Source organism: Lissotriton vulgaris, chromosome 2_2 (assembly GCF_964263255.1).
Source record: "Lissotriton vulgaris chromosome 2_2, aLisVul1.2, whole genome shotgun sequence".
In the NCBI taxonomy this organism is placed as follows: Eukaryota; Metazoa; Chordata; class Amphibia; order Caudata; family Salamandridae; genus Lissotriton; species Lissotriton vulgaris.
The window spans coordinates 144,462,977-144,478,890 of record NC_141688.1 but is presented as its reverse complement, the minus strand read 5'-3'; the positions used below and the strand labels follow the sequence as shown (position 1 = coordinate 144,478,890).

General features: G+C 47.3%; 1 protein-coding gene across 1 annotated transcript in view; it reads right to left on the bottom strand.

Annotated features, from left to right (window-relative positions):
* The window catches only part of KIF18A (kinesin family member 18A), a 312,020-nt gene that overhangs the window by 152,712 nt on the left and 143,394 nt on the right, over positions 1–15,914 (bottom strand). The gene's annotated exons all lie outside the window — the stretch shown is intronic.

The window sequence follows — 15,914 nt, the reverse complement described above, 5'->3', positions numbered from 1 at the left end:
AATTTGTTCTGTGTGTGTATCTTTTGTTGGCTGAAGTGTGAGCAATCTCATCACAAACGGTGTCAGGTTTCAGTAAAGTTGTATTATTTATTTATGGAGTGGAGGTAAGTCTGCCACTGGCAATGAATCAATGTCTGGATGTGGTGTGTAAGCCACAAGGACAGGCCATGTGGCTCCATCTCTTCTGAGTGGACCAAGTCTTACTTTGTCTTTTGTGTGGGGAAGGCGCCTTTAAACCAGTTTATGTGCTCCTGGTAGGTGAGCGGAACTTCAATGTCCTCATACAGACTGTATTCATCTGGTGTTTCATTTTCAAAGTAAGAAAGAAATGTATGTGTTGCGCATCTGCTTGTAGGAATTTAACCCATAAATAGAAGACTTCTGTTCTATATGATTTGTGTGCCTAAATCATGAGTGTTACTGTCCCACCCCTAGCTGTGACTCCATAGTCTGCTAGTTTTAAAGTAAGGGCAGTTCCAACATTTTCTGAAATGTTTTTTTTCCGCTTCTAGTTCTTCCTCAACTCCTGCACCCGCACGTAGTGCTGGGGCAGCATTTACTTCAGTTATTGTTGAAAAAGATTCAAGGGAACTGAGATGAAGGTTTTATGAACAATAGGAACGGTTTGTCCTTCAAGCTTGATAAACCTACAGCCAGTATGTAGGATATGCGTACTCAGCTGTGGCGGATAGTTCCCTTCCCACTCCAGAGGTCTCTGGGGAAATGTCAGTGGGAGATCTCTGAGAATAGCACAACAGAACTACTCAGATTTCACTTTTAAAAAAGAACCAAACGAACGCTGGGCGCCATGTCATGTAGTTCCTATAAACCTATATAGGACCTGCGCTTTTAGACAACAAACTCTGTAGGATTGGTGTCCTGACTGATTCTAGACACCCCCATCCGGTGTGTTAACCTGTATACCAGCTAGCTCACAATGCCACTAGAAACCCCACTTACCAAGAAGAGAATAGTTTTTGGCAACTATCGAACATGACAGCCCTGATCCCTGAGGATCGTGGAAACAGTGTGATAGTTTTCGCTCAGTCACTCATGCTCACTTTGTCTCAGAGGGATACTCAGAATAAACAGTGGGGATGTTTTTCAATAAGAACTTATTGAACCTTCATCATTGTAGTGTTAAATAGATGCGCTGAAACAACCATAAGACAGTAACAGATAAAAATGATTATAAGCACCAACAAAGTGAAAGGGTAGTAGACTTCTACCATAGTGCTAAAACAATGAATACAGGCAAGTATTAAAATACATGACAGTAAAATGTGTACTCCTAGGAAGCGACCCTAATTAGATGTACCTAAGTGTACCTAGCATGTATGTAGGTGTAAAAGCCAAAAATTCATCTAGGACGAAGTCAACCCCATTACCTGAAGTGAGACACTGTGGGACCCTATCTTGGTCTCAAGATGGATACCCCGCAAGGGATGTCAGATCACTGCAAGCAGGACTGTCTGTGTGCAGGAACCTCAGCGTCTTACATCAGTGTGTCGAGATGGAAGTCCTTTTCTCCTTTGACTACCTCAGCAAGACATGGTATTTATATACCTAAAGTGATACCCTCGGGGGTTCTACCTTGCTGTGTCATGTCAGACTTAGGATGACGGAAGGAATGACCCTTATACATAGTTATTATGCAGGAGATGGTACTCTTGTTGAGTTTCCAAGAATCCTCATGCATAATGGATAAGGCCAGTTTTCAGGGAAAACCCCACGTCTTATTAGCAGTAGCATACTAGGTAAAAGGTTAGGCCCAAGAAATGTTATGTAGTGTAATGGTAGGGGAAAATATAGGTCAAAGGATAGGTTGCTACAAGAGCCTATACTGGGGTACCTATATGGAACATAACTTAATCTTCCAACTTTCAACTGCCAATATCAGGGGAATCAAAGTGGTGAAGCAGTCTCACCATTACATCAGTCCCATTGAATAAGAGGAGGTCCTGAACAGGGGCCAGAAGAAAACAAGTTACTTACCTGTAACTTTGGTTCCCCAGTATTGGTAACTTTCATAGATTCCCATGCTTTGTATCATTCCCCGTCGTCGGAATGGGAGCCTCAGTAAATAGAAAATACCTTAGTAGTAAGCACAAAGTGAAAAAATAGGCCTAGGCCTCATCTCATTTTGTAGCTTATCCACCTCTTTTTGTAAAAGTGAGCAAATTCTTGCAGTAGCCAATCAGAGCAGCCTCACCCCATAGAACCTTCCTGAGAGAACCTCAGAGCCCCAGATATTCGTAGCCGTTGTGAACAGCAACATTATAAGACAATAAGGCTGAGCTTTCCCAGGGGAGGAGGGTGGGCGCATGGGAATCTATGAAAGTTACCAATACTGGGGAACCAAAGTTACAGGTAAGTAACTTGTTTTCTTGCCCCAGTATTGGAACTTTCATAGATTCTCATGCTTTGTATCAGAATAGCCAGCAGTAAATAGAAAAGCATATTTTGTTATATGATTACCTGTAAGTGTCATACATAATCCTGATAAGAAAAACAGATACACATTTGCATTACAAAGCAAAACAATAACAAGTAATACAAAATATGCAAACAGGAAGGCGGGATAGAAAGGAAAGCTCACCGACTTATTGGAAAAGGTTCCTCAAAACCGCCTGGCCCACTGCTGCATCCTCTTTCACAGAAGAATCCAAGCAGTAGTGGCGAGTGAAGGTGTGGACACTGCTCCATGTCGCCGCTCTACATATGTCCTTGATCGGGACACCAGCGAATAGAGCCACCGATGAAGCCATTGATCTCGTAGAATGAGCACGAACTGCTCGTTGAAGTGGTTTCCCGGCTGCTTGATGGCAAAAGTGTATTGCACTGGATATCCAGCAGGAAATGCAGGGTTTAGAAACTGGACACCCCTTTCGAGTAGCGCTGAAAGAAACAAAAAGCTGGGAAGACTTTCTGAATAGTCTTGTTCACTCCAAGTAGAATTGAAGACATCTGTGAATGTCCAAAGTGTGCAAAGCCCTTTCAGCTGGCGTGGAAGGCCGCGGTAAGAAGGATTTTAAGACCACCGGCTCATTCAGATGAAATTCTGAGGGTACCTTCGGAATAAATTTAGGATTTGTCCTGAGGATGAGAACATCATTTTTGAATTGTAGAAAAGGTTCCTCAATTGTGAAAGCCTGGAGCTCACTAACTCTTCTAGCCGATGTCAGGGCCAAGAGAAGAGCCAGTTTCCATGAGAGAAACGTACGGTCAGCTCTATGAATAGGCTCAAATGGGGCCTTCATTAGATGTGACAGGACCAAATTAAGATGCCAGGCTGGTGGTGCAGGCCGGACTGGTGGAAAAACCCTGAATAAACCCTTCAGGAATTGTTTAACGATCCTTGCAGACCACAGAGAAGGACCTGATGATGAATGTCTAAATCTAGAAATGGCCGCTAGATGTACCTTTACAGAAGACGGAGCCAATCCAGATTTCGCTAGAGAAAGGATGTAAGGTAAGAGCTGGTGCTGTTCAGAAGTATATGGATGTAGACCTTCTCTCCGACACCAAAAGCAGAATCTCTTCCACTTAGCCCGATAGGTTTTGTTGGTACTAGGCGCTCTGGCCTGGGCCAAAATGTCTTTACATTCTCCTGAAAGATTTAAACCCTGGAACTCTCTGAACTCAGGAGCCACGCTGTCAATCGTAGTGACTTCAAGTCCGGATGTAGAACCTGTCCGTGAGCCATTGTCAACAGTGACAGAACAGGACGCAGGAGAATTGGCTGATCCTGGGAGAGGAGAATAAGTTCTGTGTACCAAAACTGCCTGGGCCATGCTGGTGCGATCAGAATCATCCTGCACGGCTCTGCCTTGAGCTTGCGGATCAGCGGAATGGGAGGAAAGGCGTAAACAAATGCGCCGTACCAGGCAATCAAAAGCGCATTCCCCAAGGATTCCCGATGGTGAACCCTGCTTGCGAAGGACTGGCATTTGGCGTTCTGGGGAGTTGCAAACAGATCGATGGATGGGGTCCCCCAGCGTGCAAACAGTTCCTTTAGAATGGCCTGATCCAGTTCCCATTCGTGGGTGATAGTCTTTTGGTGACTCAAAGCATCCGCTGTGACATTGAGTGTTCCCGCCAGATGTTCCGCTGAAAGGGTGATACTGTTTTGGATCATCCAATTCCAAAGCTGCTGTGCTTCCTTCGAGAGGGTGGAAGATCTCGTTCCGCCTTGCTTTTTTATGTAGTGCATGGCTGTGGTGTTGTCTGTACGAATCAGCACTGCACGGTCGCGGATAGGCGGAAGGAAGGCTTGTAAGGCTAGACGAATGGCCATAAGTTCCAGTAGATTGATGTGGAACTTGACTTGGACTGGGTTCCAATGGCCACTGACCTTTAGTTCTTGGAGTACCGCTCCCCATCCTTCCATGGAAGCATCTGTCGTCAATACCATGGGAGATGGTGGAAGTTGGAATGGTAAACCCCTGGAAAGATTGTCTCTTAGCACCCACCAGCTGCTTGCCTTTCTCATTTCCGCAGTAATGACAATCCTGTCGTCGAAGGAGCCTGTGACCTGACGCCATTGTTTGTCCAACTGTTCCTGTAGTGGACGCATTCACAGCCTGCAGTGTGGTACCAATGGTATGCAGGATGATATCGATCCGAGAAGCGATTTGTATTTGCGAACTGACAAACTTCCGTGTCTGTAGAAGGCGAGATTAAAGAATAAGCTTGTTTTGGCGTTCTTCCGAAGGAAAAGCCAGGCAGCACTCCGTGTCCAGGATAGAACCCAGAAACTTCGCTGTTTTGAAGGGGCGCAAAATAGATTCTTCTCTGTTGAGCCGAAGGCCCAGTTGCTCGAATAGCTGTCTGCAGCTCGTGACTGCCCTGGACGCCTCTTGGAAAGAAGGAGCCTTCAGCAGTCAATCGTCCAGATATGGGAAGACTTCTAAAGACTGCTTCCTGAGAAAGGCCGCCACCGGAGCTAGGACCTTCGTAAAGATCCGTGGAGCGGATCGGAGGCCAAAAGGCAGTACCTTGAATTGAAAATGGCTCTTGCCTACTGTAAACCGAAGGTATTGCCTGTGAGCTGAAGGAATGGGTACATGGAAGTAAGCGTCTTCCAAATCTAGGGTCGCCATGTAGTCCCCTGGATTGAGAAGGCGGAGGATGTCCTGAAGAGTGATCATCCTGAAGGACAACTTGATGAGATAAGTGTTGAGCTGCCGTAGATCTAAGATCGGACGCCACTTGTCCTTCGTCTTCCGAACCAGGAAGAACGTGGAATAGAATCCTTTCCCCTTTTGGGAAAGGAGTACAGGTTTTATTGCCCTCTTGGTGAAGAGTTGTTGGGCCTCGAGATGAAGGAGTTTCAGATGTTTGGGTGTAAAGGCGTCTGGAGCTCTTGTTGGAGGAAGATCTTGGAACTCCAACGTGTGTCCTTTGATGATGCGCAGGACCCACTGGTCTGTTGTTATGACCATCCAGTTGTTGAGGCAATGGGCAATCCTGCCCCCCACTGGTGTTAATGAGGGCACAGGAACAGTAGAAAGAGTCACCTGGCCGCTATTGTCTCTTGGTGTTGTCTCTCCTTTGCTGCCCTTGTCGTCCTCTCTGTTGTTGGCGAGAGAAAGAACCCCTCTGAGAGTACTGGGGTTTGTATGTTTGGCTAGGTTGTGAGCCAGAAGAGTAGTGGTGCTGATTGCCGCCTCTATAGGTGGAGAAGCCTCTACCTGCTGCTCCTCTGAAGGGCACTTTGCGATATTGTAAAGTTCCTAAGGATTTGGCCGTATCCGTATCTTTCTTTATTCCCTGTAGGGCGACATCCACGTGTTTGCCAAATAACATCTCTCCATCGTATGGCAGATCTAGAATTTTATTCTGCACCTCCTGTCTGAACCACGTGGCTCTCAACCATCCCTGGCGTCTCAGAAAAGCCGAGCCAGCTAGCGCTCGAAATGCCGTGGTTGCTATATCCATAGCGCAGTCGATCACTTCCGAAAAGGCTCGCTCTCCCTCCAGCAAGATCTTCTTTACCTCTTCCGTAGAGGAATCCTGGAGTTCTTCCACGAACGGAGAGAGGTCGCACCACATCTGGCGATCGTATCTCCCCAGAATCGCCAAAGCATTAGCCGCCCTAACGATGAAACTGGCCATTGTGGGGAATCTTTTTCCCACATTGTCTAAACGCCTGCCCTCCTTATCCGGAGGCGTTGTTAGCGGCGTGGATGGGTTTTTTGATTTGCTCTGTGCGGCCTGGGAAATAACTGAGTCCGGTTTTGGTTGACCTAGTAGACACGCCGGGCTGCCATCTGGTGCCTTATATTTTTTCTCCAGTCTGGGAAGCACCGGGAGGACTGTGTGGCCGGATTCTGCATAGCCTTTAGGCCTTCAGACCAAACATGTTCAATAATGGGGATTGAACGTATGGATTTCCGGAATGGTTCTTTGAAATCGTACAAAAAACATTCAGACTGAACTGTGGTAACTGGGAGACCAAACCTCTTGGAAGCCCGATCCATCAAGTTGTGAAAACCTCCGACATCCGCTGTAGGAGAGATTGCGTTATCAGGGTCCGTGATGTCTGGATCTCGAGGGTTATCCCGATTCTAGTCTACATTCTGGTCCTGGTCAGGGTCTACTTGTTGGTCCACATCTGACTAGGCATTATCATCGTCCGTATCATGAACAAGCACTACCTCTTGTGGATGATCTGCAGGCTCAGTTTCACGCTCCCTTGAAGGCAAAGAGTGTCCTGCCACAGGCTGTGATAGCGGAGGCGGAGGTGTAGGAAGGCGCACCTGTTGAGCCTCCTGAGGAGTAGAAAAACGCCTTTGGTAGTCCTGCAACATAAGTTGTAGATCCGAGATGAGTGGATGGCATCGCCACCATCTCTTGCCGAGATTGACGCAGAGGTTTCTGCAAAGGAACTTGCATGCTAGGCATTTCCTGTTGTCTATAATAATCTTCTGGAACATATTGTTGTTGTTCCATCTCTCCTTCCTCAGAACTGATGTCCTGAATTTTAACCTGTAAGTCAGAAGGGCTATAAGCCTGGCCAAAGTCGCCATAAGCGTCCTCTTCAGAATCCTCGTCCAGCAATAGGTTAGGTGGTAATTTTTGGACCTGTCGCGGAGATGTCATTTGCGGTGTTATTTGCCTCCTTCTGCGTGAAAAAACAATTTTTTCAGTCGTCAAATACAGTGCCTGCATAGATTGTTCCGTCGACGGAAGCGCAGACGAAGAAACTGCGCTCGTCGTCGAGGATTGTGCCGTCGACGAGAAGCTCATCGTCCGACTATGGTTGGAGCGTCGACGAACTCGTTGTCAGCAGCAAGGTTATAGGAGTCGTCGACATGGTCGTCGTCCTCGTCGTAGTCGTCGCGATTCTCGTAGTCATCGTCGTGGACGTGGAGAAAGTCATTTTCGTCGACGACGAACAGGCATCAGGCGTTTTGAACATAGTCGACGGCGCAGGTGCCGTCGTCGCCACCGTCGTCGATGGGCCCGTCGACGAGGCTAATTTCACAGACAAGTCCTTTTTAATAGAAATCGTCGGCGTACCTGTGGTTTTCACCATCGACAAACGCTGTTTCTTGTCGGAAACGACCTCCTGAGTCGTAGTAGAAGGCTTTTTCACCGCTCTATCCTTGTCAGAGGGTGGTGAAGTGACAGGAGCAACTTTCTTCACCTTCTTTGAGGGTTGTGACTCCTCAGGCTTATCCTGCCTCTCCTTTTCACCGTGGGGAGGAGATTTTTGGGAAGCAGGCCTGTCAGACCTATCAGAGGTCCCTGGTAAGGCCTTGACAAGGGGCTCGTCAGAAGTAGAAGGGGGAGACCTACCCCTCTTCTTCGACCTCTTAGATGACACCATTGAAGAGGAGCCCTCACTGTCCGAAGACATAAGTTCTTTGCGGTCTTTCATCTTCTGTAGCCATGTGAGGAGACGTCCTTCCCTGTCCCTCAAGGTCTTGGTGGAGAAGGTTCTGCAAATCTTGCAGTCCGTGGCTTTATGGTCGGATATACGCAATAAATGCAGTCCTCACGTTTGTCCTCGACAAACAATATCTTCTTTGAGCAAGTAGCACAGGCTCTGAAAAGTGCTTTCTTCTCCTTGTCAGACATGACGAAAAAGAGATTAAAGTTGAAGAAAAAATAGCTAGGAATTGAAGAAATGAGCGGAGCTCAATGGAGACTCCCTTGCACAACGTAGTGGTACGCCAATTTTACCAGGGTTACGGCAGCAACTACTGCTCTGGGACGAGGGGTTCCTCTAAATGACATCTATCAGGCAGCTAAGTGGACCTCGCTGCACATGTTAACAAAACACTACTGTCTTGACGGTCAGGTCCGGAGAGATAGCTTCTTTGGCCGTTCTGTTCTCCAGGACTTTTTAGTGTGAGATTGATTGGTTGGCAGTCCCACCACCGGGTTTGGTATTGCTGGGGTATCTAGTTTGTTTGTGTAACCAACAAAGAGCTGATCATCCACACGGTACTGTTTTCTGCGATCCGGATAGAAGGAAAGCGCACGTTTCAGGTCCAGACGGTGGGGCCTCTCCTCCTCTTTCGAAGGATGTGAAGGTGGGAAGGTGGGAAGAAGGTGGGCAGAAGGTGGGCAGAAGGTGGGCAAAGTGATTGTCTGCCCGATGTGAAATGCAGTGAAATGCAGTGACAACCTTTTGCAAGAAGGATGGACGGGTTCCAAGGACCACTTTGTCCGGATGGACAGACAAGAAAGGAGGTTTTGATGAAAGAGCCTGGAGCTCACTCACTCTCCTGGCAGAGGTGATGGCAACCAGGAAAGCCGTCTTAAGCGCGAGAAGCCTTAAAGGACAGTTGTGGAGCGGCTTAAAGGGAGCACACATTAAAAAAGTCAGAACCAGATTTAAGTCCCACTGAGGGATAATGAAAGGAATAGGAGGAAAGAGGCGAGTCATGACTTTTAGAAAAAGATTGACAACCGGGGACTTGAAAAGAGAAGGCTGATCTGGAAGCCGAAGGAAGGCAGAGACGGCTGAGAGATAGCCCATGATAGAGCCCAGAGCACAGCCCTGCTGGGCCAAGGAAAGGATGAGCAAGAGAACCTCGGAAATAGGGGCAGAGAGGGGATCCTCAGCCTTTGCTGTGCACAATGCCACAAATTTGTTCCACCGACAGGCATATACAGTCTTAGTGGAGGTACGCTTGGCTGCCAAGATTACATCGCAGACTTCGGGAGGCAGGTCAAATGACGTCAACTGCCCCTGCTCAATCTCCACGCAAAGATGTGGAAGCTGGAAAGGTTTGGGTGGAGGACCATCCCCTGCTGCTACGACAGAAGATCCTCCTGAAGAGGCAGTCTGGTCGGAGGAACAATGGCCATGTTGAGCAGCTCGGGATACCAGACTCTAGGTGGCCAATCCGGAGCCACTGAATGATTGGGCTCAGTAGCACATGATCTTCTTCAGCACTCTGGGCAGATGTGGTGTAGGCGGAATAGCGTATAGAAGACTGCAACTCTACTCGCGATGAAAAGCGTCGCCTGGCAAGTGCGGCCTTGGAAATTCCAAAGTGCAGAATTGCTGACATTGCGCGTTCTCTTCGGTGGCGAACAGATCTAACCAAGGCTCTCCCCACTGCTGAAAGAGACTTTGCCCACCTCTGAGCGAAGGTCCCATTGATGATCCATCATGCACCTGCGGCTGAGTTAGTCTGCCCTGGCGTTCAAGGAGCTTGCCAGGAGTTGAACCACCAGGGATATGCCCTGATGTTCCAGCCATGTCCAGAGGTGGAGAGCCTCCTGACATAGGGTCCACGACCCTACCCCGCCCTGTTTGTTGCAATACCCTCTTGGATCCAGGCCTGGATTGGCGCCGGTTGACCTCATTACACCTCCACCGGCGCCGCTTCCTCTGGCACCATTACCGGATTAGACGCTGGTTGGCTCCCTGGCCGGCGTCGACCCCGGCCTCCATCCTGATGTGGACTTGGAACTGGACCGTCGACACCAGATCCGGAGCAGAGTGGGGTTTTTGTGCCCCCTGTCCACTCCTGGGGTCCCTTTTCAGTGTGAGAGTGGTCAGGAGACCCTTTAGCTGATCAGATAGAATCTGAAAAGGACTGGAGAGAGGTACTGGGGGATGCCAGTGGTCTGGACACCTTCCCTGCCCTTGGCATGTTGTCCCCTCCTACCGTGGCTACGGAGGAGGGAGCTTTGTACGCAGTGGTATTGTGTAGTGCAGCCGAGGCTCTCAACTGCAGGCGATAAAGTAGCTTTCGGGACCGCTCCCAGAAAGCCTCCGGCGCCATCGACTGGCAGTCAGAGCATGACTTGGGGTCGTGGTTGTGCTCCAGGAAAAAAGAGGCACACACGGTGCAGATCCGTCACCGCCATCAGTCGTCTACAGTAACCGCATGCCTTGAACCGGGCATCCCTCATGCACCAGGAGTCGAAGCTCAAAAAAAGGAGTCAACAAAAGTAGAGAAAAAGTCATTCAAAAAGTTACTGGAGGTACCGCTCTTCCCGGATTTGCGCTGGCTGGCGCGGAAAAAGAAAGAACTGACGTCAGCGCGCGAGGGCGGCATCTAAGTAGCTGCCGCAACATCATCCCGGCGACACGACGCCAATGGGATGCAGAGCCAACCGACGCCACCTTCCGACGAGCAGAAGTACTGCTGACGAAAAAGCTTTCCGGATCCAGTCTGATGACTGGTGGTAATTCTAAGGTAAGGAATCTATAACTAATGTGTTTCTTTCAGATACTGATCCACCTACAAATATAAGTCCTTTCTATCTTTGAAGTAAAAGCGTTAGACTGACTTTCTAACCCTTTATACTTCTACCAGAAAGCCTTGGCAGCTCACTCTAAGCATCTAACACCCAGCAGGATATAAATTGGTTATTGAAGTGTAGTGCAACAGTATTGTAGGCCTAATATACCTGTGTTAAACTACAGTACCCACCTCCTGCTCCAGTTCCCAAGAAACAACCAGATACATATTGAGAATCTACAGATTTGTCTGAAAGCTTTAAGAGAAAGACCGTAAATGGGATTTTAAAGCTGCATGTATCCCTTACCGTGACCCTGTAGGGACTGATTTCCACACATAGCTGGTAAAGGCTGGGAAACATTTAAAATTAATTTTGAAAACTTATATTTTTGTGAGGAAACTACAGGTTTTATTGCCTTACTCGTTCAACGAGGTGTGGAAGAACTCTTAGTTCATTGAAATAGGTCTATATTTCTGGAAACTCGTTTTAAAAAAAATATGAGCAGTATCTTGACGCTGATGAGAGTTGCTGTATTGGCAACTCAGAATAGAGTTTCATAAAATAGTGACACATTTCCCCTTTCCACCTAGGTGTTACATTCTTCAACACGTTAAAGAGGAATGGAGGCCAGGGAGTAATATTTTGGGCGTATATATGGTTGGCTTCAGATTAGGAATTGGTTGGAACAATAGTTGGGCAGAAGATTCATACACAAGGCAAGGGCAACACAACAAATAGATCTACCTGAATTACAACCAAATACCCCCCACATTAAGGAATAGCATGATTGTGATGCTTTTTTGTTTCGCTTTGCCTCATTCGTGTTAAAAGGTACAAAAACCAAAACAACAGTATAAGCTATATAGTACAGTGAAGGCCTGCAGAAACCAGGTGATACATGGGCACACAGGATATACAAGTAGGACACAACGCCTGTGCTGGGACAAAGGTCCAGACATGGCAAGGACAACAGGCTAACAGGGATTATAGAAGGGAGAGGGAAGCTACACAGGCAGGCCCACCCCATGGAGATAAGGGTTTAGAAGCGCAAGAGGGCAAGACGAAAGGGAAGGAGAGAAAAGAAAGAGAAAATAAAGAACAAGAATGAGAAGAGAGGAGGAATAGCAAGCCAGGACAGCAGGGGGTGGGGGTACAAGGGAATAAGAGTGCCCCAATGGTGGTCCAGGGGTAAAGGAGGCGGCCCACTGAGTGGCCTGTGGAATCGGGACTAGGGCTCAGAGGACCACGGAAGCCAAGCAGGCTGGCCTACCAGTCGATCAGCGGTCAGAACCACGTTCTGCAGTAACGGTGCCTAAGTATGAAGAAAGGTCTACGTCTTGTTCTGTAGGTTATAAATGATTAGCTTGTACAAGGCTGTCCGATACATGTCTGAGAGCCATTTCTCATGCATGGGAGGGAGGGGAGAGCGTCAATACCAGAAAACATAGTTTTTGCCATCCCAAGAGCGGTGCAGAGCAACCTATAGCCATGGCAGGAGAATTCAGGGAAGACCGCAAAATCATGAAGCAGTATCAGGCAGCGCGCTAGAATTATGGAGATCGCTACTGGAGAGAGGAAGCCAATGCAATTGCCCTGCCCCGTAAGGGAGTCAAACGCTCTAAGCATCTAGGAAGAGAGCGTGTGGGCTAGTGTTCGGAAATGGTTCAGAACCAACGCAGGGGACAAACCCCCACCTGGGCGTGGTGTATCAATGTCTGGATCATTTCCCAAAAGGCGATGGGGCGCAACACTGGTCACTATCTTAATGTCACCACTGAGCTATGAGATAGGCCTGTAACTCCAATAAAGGAGGGGGTTCTTCTTGGGTTTGTGTAGGACCATGATCAGGGTCTTCTTTGAGATTGTATCGATGGACCTGCATGCTCAGCTTCCAGAAAGTTCATCACCTCCTCCCTCTTCCGCTTATAGAACTCCAACTGGAATCCATCTTCTAGAAGGGCATTGCAGTATGGGAGGTTACAGATGATCTGGGCTATCTCCGCCTTGGCAATTTCTCCCTGGAGCAGGTCCCTGCCCGACTCGTTAAGGAAAGGTAAAGGGAGAGGCACACTGTTGAAAAAGACATCCAAACAGGCAGCATCTGCTGCCACTTCAGGGGTGTAGAGGCTGCAGGTGAGGGATGCAATGGCGTCCTCCAGGGCCCTCTGCTATTCAGCCTTCTTTTTGTTGGAGAGGAAAGCGTCTCATCAGTTGGCCCCACAAAGTGCATGTCGAAGGGACGGACCCCCTGCTATGATCCAAATAAGTGGTAACGTGGGACCGCAGCTGGGTTTGTCTAGCGGAGACCGGTAGCAGGAGATGCTGAGGCCCTACAGCGTGCAGCCGAGGCTCGATAGGTCTAGCAAGAGGAAAATCGAGGAGTGGTCTGAAAGCACGCCTCGAGGATCCATGCATCCCACGACTGGGCGACCCCAAGGCAGGGATGTACATAGGAGGGTCGCCGCGCTGCATTTCTGAGGCAGCCTGGACCACTCTGCCCGTGAGAGTGGGCGGATGCTAGGACTAACCCTCCGCACCCAGTTGCACTGGGTGGAGAGGGTTGATTTGATTTATTATTTTATAAAGCGCGCGATTGCCCGTGGGCGTCTTGGCGCTGATTCTGATTTCAAAGACATATGGTCCGGCTTGTTCGCATCTATCTTGCCTTAAACAACCAGGTTTTTACTTCCTTCCGGAAGGAGAGCAAAGAAGTAATGTTTTTGATGGTGACTGGGAGTAAGTTCCAGGTCCTAGCCGTATACAGTATGAAACTCCTTCCTCCCCATCTGGTCTGTCTAAACCTGGGAACCTGGAGCAGTCGTGACTGACCAGATCTGAGGGTTCTGGATGGTTCGTAAGGTTTGAGCCGTGTTCTAAGGAACAAAGGGCCTGAGCCGTGGAGGGCCTTGTAGGCCAGGCAGAGTGATTTAAACGCCACTCTTTTAGATATCGGGAGCCAATGGAGGTAATACAATCTATGGGCTATTGGCTCGTACTTGGGGACATCCAACACCAGTCTGGCTGCTGCGTTTTGTAAGCGTTGGAGTTACGTTATAATTTGGGCCTGGGCACCGGCATAAAGCGCGTTCCCGTAATCTAGCCTTGATAATGCCAGTGCTGTTACCACCGTTTTCCTGGTGTCAAGCGGGATATATGGTAGAAGCTTCCTTATCATTTTCAAAATGAACCATACTGCAGATGTCAGTTTGCTGGCCTGAGCATCAAAGGAAAGCTTGTTGTCCAAAATTATACCAAGGTTTCTTACCTTCTGAACCGGGGGAGGACAGTTTCCCAGGCTGTCTGGCCACCATTCTGGTGTCCATACCTTGACATCCGATCCTAGCAGCATGGCTAGGCTTGGCATCCGATCCTAGTCAACCCTACCAATGTCAGTGGTAGGGTTGACTAACCCTACCACTGACATTTAAGGGGGGATTGTTTTAGAAGAGAAAGTATTCACTTTTCGCACGCGTTGAACAAATTCTTTAAAGATTTAGGCATTTTGCATGAGGGAACAGCTTTATATTCCCCAAAGATGAAGAGCTTAGTAAAGTGATTCAACAGGGTTGCCATTGAAGGGGTACAACTTGCACTTAATGCTGCTTACAATGTTCAAGAACATATTTCTCATTTGGTTTGTATATATCACTGTACTTCACAAAATACGAAGGGGTTTCCTCTATTTAACTTGTAATGAGTTGAAAACCTTGTACCATCTTACACACTAATAGCTCACAGTGTACCCCTTGAATTCCTGAACAAGTGTGTTAAAGAGAAGGTTCAAGCTAAACAGGGATCGGGTAGGTTGAATGCAGAAATTAACATTTTTTTTTTTAGAATATGGGAATTTGGCAAATGTGTGCAATCTCAATTTTCTGAAAGAAGGTGAGTTGAAAATTTCAAAGGTTTACAGGATTGTGAGGGCAGGTGAGACTTACGCTCTCCTAAACAATGGTTCATAGTGGAGGGCTTCTCATTAAGAAAACATTACCAGTTCTTGCGTTTCTGAAGGTGATTTTTCAAGTAGCAAAGAAGACTGTAAAAATTACTGTACATAAGTGTTCATATCAAGGGATGTTGACCTCAAACAAAGCTAAAAGTTCAGAAGTAAGTCACCACCAAAATATTCTCCGATTCAGAAATACCTCCTTATGCAGGAACGTCATCAATTTGTTCTACACGAAGTGGGATTTGTTATACTCTGATGGTCATCCTTCTGCTTTGCCCTTTCCTTATTGTTTTTGTTTGTTTTTTTGTTGTTATTTTTTCATTCAATGTAATGTAATGTGTAGCATCCATTTTCCACACACTGATCTCGCTGGTAAATTAAGACATAGGTTTTAATACTTTAGTTCTATAATCTAATTTAGTTATTATGCTTTGCATGCATTTCATGGTTCTATGTACCCAGTGTGCAGGCTCCTGAATAACGACTGGATTTTCTCATTTTGGAACCTTAGTTCTTCACACCCCTTACAACGGAATTATGTGGAAACATGAGGAGATCCGGCCTTCTTCCACCCCCTTAAATTGCCACAGACATAACAAAATCCCAACTTGCCACGACATACGGTGCGATTACACCGCTACAATGGAATTACTGGGAGAATTATGGAAGATTAAATGATGCAGAAATATTGGAGCTGTCAGATGCTGGTACAGAAAACTAGCAAACATTGAGGAACTGTCCTACAAGAAGAGCAAAGCACTGGTGAAAAAGAATCAGCATGTTTCCCAAAATTCAATGCCATAAAGTCTAAGAGGTAAAAAAACAAGGAAAGCTTCATAAACCAGCCAATCTAATTATTCAAAGCTTGGCTATCGACCATTTCCCTCCACCCTCCCCCACTCCCACCATTGTCATCTTGCTATAAGTCAAGTAAAATTGTGAAACACCAGTAAAAGCATTTGGGAGCGGAATCAAGGGGGGAGTTTTCAAAGGTCTATGTAAACACTAAGGCTACCATTTTAGATTTCTGATAGGCAGCCATAAATACAGCTTCAAAGCTACTCCAGACGATGGAAGCCAGCTACAAATTTTGTTATTTTTTTTCTACAGAGTTTTATATAGCGCGAACTTGACCCGAATCACGTATCAGAGCGCTTTACATAGCACCAGTTGCATTATTTATTGTTGTTGGGCACCGGGAGATTAAGTGATTTGCCCAACATCACAGGATGTTCAGCGTCTTTGCTGAGAC